This window comes from Myodes glareolus, chromosome 25 (genome assembly GCF_982192425.1).
Source record: "Myodes glareolus chromosome 25, mMyoGla1.1, whole genome shotgun sequence".
NCBI lineage: Eukaryota > Metazoa > Chordata > Mammalia > Rodentia > Cricetidae > Myodes > Myodes glareolus.
The window spans coordinates 34183660-34192579 of record NC_142050.1 but is presented as its reverse complement, the minus strand read 5'-3'; the positions used below and the strand labels follow the sequence as shown (position 1 = coordinate 34192579).

The 8920-nt window shown below is 37.4% G+C and overlaps 1 long non-coding RNA gene across 1 annotated transcript in view; it reads right to left on the bottom strand.

Annotated features, from left to right (window-relative positions):
- Nucleotides 1–1831: 1831 nt before the first annotated feature.
- LOC146889497 (uncharacterized) overlaps nt 1832–8920 on the bottom strand; it is a 56751-nt gene continuing 49662 nt past the window's right edge. Inside the window, exons 2-3 of the long non-coding RNA XR_014999929.2 lie at nt 6122–6350; nt 1832–2216 (exon numbers count right to left, since the gene is read on the bottom strand). This is a non-coding gene — a long non-coding RNA (uncharacterized LOC146889497). The remainder of the gene's footprint in view (nt 2217–6121; nt 6351–8920) is intronic.

The following is an 8920-nucleotide window of genomic DNA, read 5'->3' as shown; positions in this document are numbered from 1 at the left end:
ATGGGAAGTCGTTAAGCAACAGTTTTTTAGAAGTCGGTAATTTCACTTTTTCTGTGAATGACTCCATTTGATAGTTTGAGTTGATGATCTACTTACTATAGTTCAAAATATGTCATCACAGATGGCTTTTTCTCACTGCATTGGAGTTGGTTTTATAATACTGAAAACCAACTTCAAAGCATATTTTTTAGTATAATAGCTATAGGACCCCAATTACAAACAAGTTGATAAAGCATATTTTATGAAAATTGAATAAAAACTAAAACGATAATGTCACTTTACAGAGACTGTGGCTTATTTCTCTCCATCTATGTGGAAAAAACACAAGGCAAGCTTTTATTTAAAGTCAAGTAGAAGAAAATTGTCTAAAGTTAACCAACTTTAGGTAAAAACTTCATAAAAACACAATGGATTTTTTAGAGTCTAAGAAGACATATGGTTGAATTTTGTTCACTAATACCTCGTACAGTATACCATTACTTTGGGGACTTGAGTTATCTATGGGGAATTGAGCTATCATTAACTGAAATACAACTTCCCACTGGCTCTAAAACTTTGTTACATTTGAAAGGTTAACATATGCAGCCTTTCCAATAAAATTATGAGTTCATTATTCTATAGCCTTATAAATTGTCTACCCCTTCAAGAAAATAATTCTTCTAGTCTGATATTTGGTCATGTCTAATGCATTGTAGTTAAAATGTCCTCATAAAAATGGGACTATCAGTGTTGCCTATATCATGATTCTGCTATGGGAAATTTCCATGAGCAACTAGTTTTGGTTTTGTGTGGTACTGCAGAATCGACTGAAGATATATTGTATGCTGTGGGATACAGCTTTCTCTAGTCAATTGCTTAATGCACCGTTTTCAAGTGCTCAGAGACAATAGCCATTCTGGGCCACAGTTAGAGAGCCTTTCAAAATCAGTAATTTTGTAATTTTATGTGATCCAGAGAAACATCATACTACCAGAGCTCATGGTTTGGGACTAACATAGGATGACTGTGAAGTTGTGAAATGGATAATGAAGAAAACTCTCCGCCAGTATGAATTGTTACAAATCTCGTAAGTGGGTGAATGTGGAGAAAGAGATAAAATGAGGCTACCACTCAGAAGGTGGAGGATGACACCACAGCTTTGTAAGTAGACAGAGTCCTAAGTTACTAAACACTGAAAGACATACTTTTGAGAGGTACCATGAAACTTTGAATTTTATGTCCTTGTTAAGGCATTTAGACTCCTCCAAGCCTCCTTTTCAACTTCATGTAATAACTGGAATTATTAAGGGTTTATAAACTATATCCAAGGAATTTGCACATATCTATAAAGATATTTTAGGCTGTAGGCTTGTTTGTCTTCTGTAGCAGCAACTAAAATCAAAGTTGGTTCCCCCATGAACAGTTGCAGCCCATCATCACAACTGTCTAGTGATGTCTCATCACTGTTGACTGCCATCTGAATTGTTTCAGAAATTTTATAATGGGAAGAAAGAGTTTATGGTCTACAACAGAGGGAGATGCCCACAGGAAGTAAGCTCAATGATTTCTCTAGGTTACTGTCTTTAATGAAACTCCCTAAAATGAGAAAGGATACCACCAGTAGACAATAGCTATAATATGAAAGAATTACAGTGTTTGTTAAACATGCTGCAAGATCCCCGGCAGCAATAGGCAGCGGGCCCACAGAGCAGTTAGTCCCAGGCAGACACAGCTGCCAGTCTCCAAGCGGTGGCTGGTCCTAGGCAGGGAGACACATGGCGGGCGGGCTGGTCCCAGTGAACCTGGGGTTGTGAGCTAGCGGCGGGTAGAAGGCACATGGACAGACACATCGTACAGAGTAGAATTGGATATTTATTACTTAGAGGAGAGAGGGGGGAAGAAGGAGAAGAGAAAAGGGGAGCGGGGAGAAGGGGGGCCCACCAAAGGCGAGAAGCCAAGATGGCGAGAGGAGCGGAGGGGTTGCAGGGGGAGTGGGCGTGGCTTGTCTCTTAAAGTGACAATTAATCATAATAGTGTTTGCTACAGAAAGGGTGTAGAAATAAATATAGCACACCAAACCTCTTTAAGAGTATTCACGCCAGGCAGTGGTGGTGCATGCCTTTAATCTCAGCACTCAGGAGGGAGGTAGAGACAGGTGGATCTATGTGAGTTCAAGTCCAGTCTGGTCTACAACCGCTAGTTCCAGGAGAGGCTCCAAAGCTCTAGTAAAATCCCGTCTGGAAAAATCAAAAAGAAAAAAAAAAAGAATAGTCATTATTCAAAAGTAAATTCATAATAACCAACACCCAGTCAAAACTAACCAAGCATGAATAAAACAACAACAACAGCAACAATATAAGTTCTCTATGTAGAGTGGAATCAATCAAAAGAAAGTGAATTAATACTAAAAAAATTAAGAATTTATCAAAGGATAAATTACACATATTTTAAAGGCCATGAAATAAGACAATATTAAATTGGGGGGGTGTGTGATCATATCCTTTAAAAGTAGCATAAATTGAAGACATAAAGGTGGAAAATACTGTATTTAAAGTGAAAAAATACTTTGGATAGAATTAACAGGATATTTTATAAAAAGAACAGAAAAACATACATTAAAATATCCCAGATGACACATACAATACAATTGAAAAGAATGACGCATCCCAAAATAACCTCTGTTGGTTTGTTTGCTATATGTGCATAATTGGAATCTCAAGATAAACAGTGACAAAATATTTGCCAAAAAGTAGCCACCCACATTTTCTAGACTGGATGAAAATAATAAACTCAGAGCTCTGAACTGCTCACTAAGTTCCAGTTGCGTCGCTGTTTCCTTGGTATTAAAACATCCACTGTGGAGGAAGAGTGGAGGCCCACACAACACACAGGAAAGTCACACTGCATCAAGGAACCTTCAAGACTCTCCAGGCTCCTCCTCAAGAATATTCAACAATAAACAATGGCTGAAGAGAAGACTCTTTGGTGACACAGCTGCCTGCCAGTTGCATAGGAAGCTCCTGTGGTAGTGCCTTCCTGAGTCTTTATTTGTGCTGGCATGGATTCATTGGTGAAGAAGTTGCCTGGTCACCTGCTGTGGCTGTAAGTAACCCAAAACAACTCAAGGCTCACCCCACTAGCTCAGATAAAATTGTTTCTTTCATCTCTCATTGTCTTATCCATATGGGAAGAATAGAAATAGACTTCATAGGAAATGTAATGTTATAACTCCAAAGAATATTTTTTTAAAAAAACAAGATAAATCATAACCAATTATCTATAAACTAGTGACAAGGGTAGAATCTTCTTCTTCTTCCTCTTCCTCTTCTTTTTCTTCTTCTTCTTCTTCTTCTTCTTCTTCTTCTTCTTCTTCTTCTTTTTATTTGGCACTTAAAAAGGCACGTACAGAAGCTCCCAACTAAGGACACAGAAGGAGCGAATGCAGAGAACAGTAGGGCAGCACACTCAGTGTGGTAAAAGGAAGATATATTAGCCTGGAATGCTTTGCCGAGTGATGGGAAGGTATAGACATAAGATGAACAGAAGCCATAGGTGTTTAAGGCAAGAAGTCTAAGAGATACTAAAGGACATCTTCTTGGCCAAATAAAATGACATAAAACAAATTTCACTCTTCAATGAGTCAAAAGCTAACAATCCAAATAGAAAATACATGGATTGATGATTTTAAATTGTCTCACCATGTAAGAGACCGCTGACTTTTAAAATCAGAGATTAAGGCATGTAGCTTTCATAACACAAGTAATAACAACATAGAATAACCCTAGCATGAAAAATGGAAGGAGTAAATTTCACTACTGTGTGAACTTGATGAGAAAAGGCATTTTATGTGTAAATCAAAACATTAACAAAAATACAATTTAAATCCTAAAGCAGATTTGGAAAACTACAATCCTCATCAAAATCTGACCTCCTGGCTGAATTTGGTCAAGTCTTTTAGCTTACATGATATCTGGAATTGTGCTTGTTCTGCAAAGGCAAGGCCAAGCAGTTGAAACAGAAAAATAAAATAGAGCTGAAAGTCACTGTCTTGTTACAAAAAATGTTTGTCACATACCAGCTTTGAAGCAACCAGTCAAAACAATAAAACAGAAGACTTTATATAGTAAATAGTGAAGCAAAACAGAATCATAAAATACTCAACACAAAAGAAATCCCAAAGTAGAAGAAAGAGGGGAACAGAAGGTAGGTTTCCTAAATAGAAAACAAATGGCAATACTTTAAAATATAACTATATCAATTATTATATGCAATACATCTCATATTAAAAGTAGGTTATTTAAAATCAGAAATAATCAAATATCCAAGAGTAAAATAATAAAAAACAAAATGTTTTTAAAATGTATATGCCCGAATCTATCCCTAAACATTTGAACAATTATAGAAAAAAGAGAACATGCTTCACATCCATTAAATAGCAACTGTTTAAAGAGACTGTGGCATTACTATACAAGAGGAAACTCAGCAATGACAAAGGAATGACGAGCTAGTGTAGGCAATGATGGGTATCATCTCATATGCATTACACTAAATAAAAGATGTGCACAGAGGATAACATTCTCTGATGCAGTCGTATCAAATCTAAAGTAGATAAGACAACAGTAATAAAAACAGAATATTGGCACTCCATATTTTTAATGCAGGGTAGGTTAATAGCAACAAGGGAATGTTATGGTGTGGTAGAAAGGATCCACATGTTGACTGATGTTACTAATTTAGCTGGCTGTCTACTGCTGTGATAAAATGCATGCCAAGCTTCTAGACGGCAGTTTACTTGCCTTCACATCCCTTGCCAGGGCCCACACGTGTAAGTCCTTTACACCTTGACTAAAGATCAGAGAGTTTGAGCTTATTCTTTCTCTCTCAAAGTTGTTGACAATAAGTGTGACTACAAATAAGAGATCCTGATCTAGGGTGTGGTTAGTTAGTATTTTGGGTTCAGAGTTGGGTCTACTCCACCTTGACCAGAGGTCAGAGAATTCAGGTCTATTCTGCCCCTGCAAGGGGATTAGAAGGAGGTTCCAGGGACCGGTTTACTGCAGGATGCTTGGCCTATTCCTTTTGTCATGTTAATGAAGTTTGTTGCCTCTCCCCTTCCCTTTTAGAGTTAAATCCTTAAGCATGTGGAAATAAACGCGGGTGATTTCAGTATTCAGTGAATTTCCCTCCCAGTGCTGTTCTGTGTTTCTGTTTTATTTCTTTCAAATCTCCGTTCCTTTTGCTTAATAATTCTAATCCTCATGCTCCTACCCTGAAACCCGTGGAACTCATTGAGGCTGAACCACAACAGATGTTACCTTAAAGTATAGCTTATGACAGTCCCTTTTATATACTACCATTGAGAGAAGCCGGGACAGGAGCTCAAGGCAGAAACTGGAGTCAAGAACTGAAGTAGAGACTTTGGAAAACACTGCTTACTAACTTCTTCACTCTGCTTTCTTCTACACCCTGGGATCGCCTAGAGAAGGCACCACCCACACAATGGGCTAGGTCTTCCTACATCATTAATCAAGAAAATGCCCTGTAGATGTTTCTAGAGTCCCAGATGACCTTATAGTGTATCAAGGTGACAAAAAGCTAACCAGTATACCAACACACAATTAGACAAGAATATGAAAATTTATTAAAAATTTGCTTTAGAAACTGGTGAATTTTATTTGTTGCAAATCACATAACAAAGCATTATACTCTGCAAAGATTATTATTATTAATGGATATTATCATTCAATAAATAGCAGTGTGTGTATTTAATGACAGTGGTATTGGGACTCATCAAACATTAAAATTCTTGATTATTATCTTTCATTTTATGAAACCAACTTGAAATATGTGTGTTGTCAGTGGGCAAGTTTTTTTTTTTTTCCTGAGTTCGTATTCCCCTGTGGCGTTATAAATTAGGGTGATAACTGACCTGATGTGGACTAAAAAGAACATACAAGATTCCTGAGAAGTCTGTAACATTCCATGTCTTGAGTACCAACAAGAAAAATGTTCAATTTGTAAAATTCATATGTGAAACCCCCAATATAGTACATAAAAGTAAAGTTTCAAATAGACTGTAAGCAGCAATTGTGCAAATAAAATCCTGGCGTTTCTTAATGAACATGAAGCAGTGTCTACATACCTGCACCATCATCATCTTTAGTCTTTAAAAGGGAGAAGGCAGAAGAGAATAAGCGACACACATTGTGGGCTCTTGTTATTAGCAATTCTGAAGTGTCTGGTATGGTCTTTGTTAAAGGAGCCTTGAACTAGGCAAACTGTGTCAGAGATCGCTCAAGGTTCTTGTGTCTTTGGTGACAGTAATAACGGCATGATTTCCTTCTGATGCAAAGTTCAGAAAGGCTCTCTCCCTGTAAGAGCCAAAATGACAAGAGCATTAAACAACATTTCATCCAGTGGAGCAAAAGTGTTTTTGTATAGTGATTTCTGGATATGTAATTGAATCAATTTCAGGATACATGATTTGAATCTGTTCGATGGCATTATCAGGCATCCCATTTTCAGTGGAAGGAGAACAATGATCCAATGTTTTTCCCTGAATTAGGTTTGTTTATGTCACTTTCTTTTCAGAGTAACCTGTGTGTGGCATACGATACAGCTTTCCCACAACACTGTCAAATCCCGTTTTGAAGACACTTAAGGTGGTACATTCCTACAATTCCAGCACTCAGGAGGTGGAGGAGAGCAAAGGACAGCTTGGACTACTTAGTAAAATCCTGTCTCCAAAGCAAAAGATAAATATAAGATAATCGTTTTATAGAAGGACTGGCTTTCTGATTATGTATAAGAAGACAACAGAGGAGAATTAGTTCAGAAGCAGGTTGGATGGATATCCTTTTTAGCATATTGGATGAGACTTCCAATAATCAATCACAGTTATGAACACTGAGATAGTCTATACTTTGTAAGTTGCCTGGGAACTAATGTTATAGCTAGGTGCGTAGACACATAAATACTTCATAAGACATAGCCCCATAATACCTCTTTTCATTGTTTAAAACATTTTATGCATGTTTCAGGAGCATGCATGTATCAAACACATGTTTTAAAATGTTTTACATGAAACTATACCTGAAGTACCCTTTATACCAATTCTCTCTAAAATTTATATAACCAAAAGGGCACATTTTGTACAATCCGTTTTAAAATATGAATATCCAAGTTCCCAGAGGGTCTCTTTCATTTGAGAGCTTTATTCAAATATGAATTTGAAGCTTTTTTTTCTTTCTAAAGTCTCATTATTCCAGGAAAAAAAAATGAAGTTAGTGGAAGTCAATGTCATTTCCTTCCTAAATACTTCGGAGTCCTCAGTTGATTGACCCTTAAAAATAAGAGTCTAAGACTGCTGCTTACGGGTGGACTGGGACAAATCCCATGTGACAGAGGACATGGAAAAGAATCTGATGTTTCCAGCTACAACTCTCTGGCTCCAACAATAGAGAAACCTGTTTCAATCAATAAAGAAAGAAGATTTTCCCCTGGCAGATACCAGCATCACACAGATGAAGCGCAAAAGGTGACAGTGCACTCTACTCAGTCATTTTCTGAACATAGCAGTAGTTGGAGGATGAGCATTTAACTCTTTTGTTATTTATTTAAGCAATAATCCAGAGGTGAGGACACTGGCTTCCTGGAAACTTTGTATTGACCTCCTAGTGGCTCCATAAGCTAAGGAAACAGAATGAGCAGTGGCCAAAGACTGAGTCATCCTGCAGAGAAAGCTTTCAAATGCACCGTGTTTCCCTCATTTTCTACTTTAAGACTGTGTAGCCAGCAGAGAAACAGATGAATATACCCAAGGAAGCTGTAAAAAGCTGTTCTTCAGGGTTGCAATTCTCCTACTTACTTTCAGGAAGAGAGTAGACATATCATAACGTGTGTGTGTGCGTTCCTTACTTGGGCATTAATATCAGAAGATTAATGTATCATACTTTTGCTTGCATTTCTATTCTCAAACGTAATGGCTCAGCTAAGTGCCTTCTGTTTTTATTAATGTCTCCAGAATGTGAAAGTGATGGCTGGATCTGTCTTCAGGGTATGCAAATTTTATGAAATCCAAATATATTGGAGAAATGTAAACACACTTGTATTGACTAAGGGCTGTAGCTGAGGATTGAGTTCTTGGTTTGAAATTTTCAGAAAGGAGTACGTTATATAGTTTCAAAATCTGTTCATATGCAAAGTTTTATTTAATAACGGTATACCTATGAGGGATCTATTGTGATAATTCTTATTTGACAAGTGGGGAACAGTATGATATTTATTTTTACAGTTTCAATAAAGGGCAGAGCTGCCTATCAGTCACAGATCTCTTCACCCCGAAGACATATTGTGTGTCAGATATAATTCTGGATGTTAGAGGACCAAGATAAACAAAGGAGAGGACTAATATTACATAATACGGCATAAAGCAAGCTATAAAAACCTTACCAAGCCTGTTGGAGGTGGCACATGCCTTTAATCCCAGTACTCTGGAGGCAGAGGAAGGTGGATCTCTATGACTTCGAGGCCAACCTGGTCTACAAGAGCTAGTTCCAGGACAGACTCCAAAGCTACAGAGAAACCCTGTCTCAAGATCTCCTGAGCAAATTGGGAGCATGGGGATCATGGGAGTGAGTAAAAAGGTAAGGGAAAGGAGGGTGAGGAAGCAGAGAAAAGTGTAAAACTAAAAAAAAAAAAAACCCTGTCTCAAAAAAAAAAAGAAACTTTCTAAAATATTCTGTTTTTAGGAGTCAGTACATCTAGAATGTCATAGGAAAACACAAATCTACAGATAATGTAGTTTATCTGTATGTACCAGAGGGCTGTAAAAAATTAGCAGGTAAAGCATTGGTGAAGGTTAATAGGATAAAGGACTACATAGGACATCCAAGGTAGTAATCAGTATGCAATGTCGAATGATTTTCTACGTAATCATGGA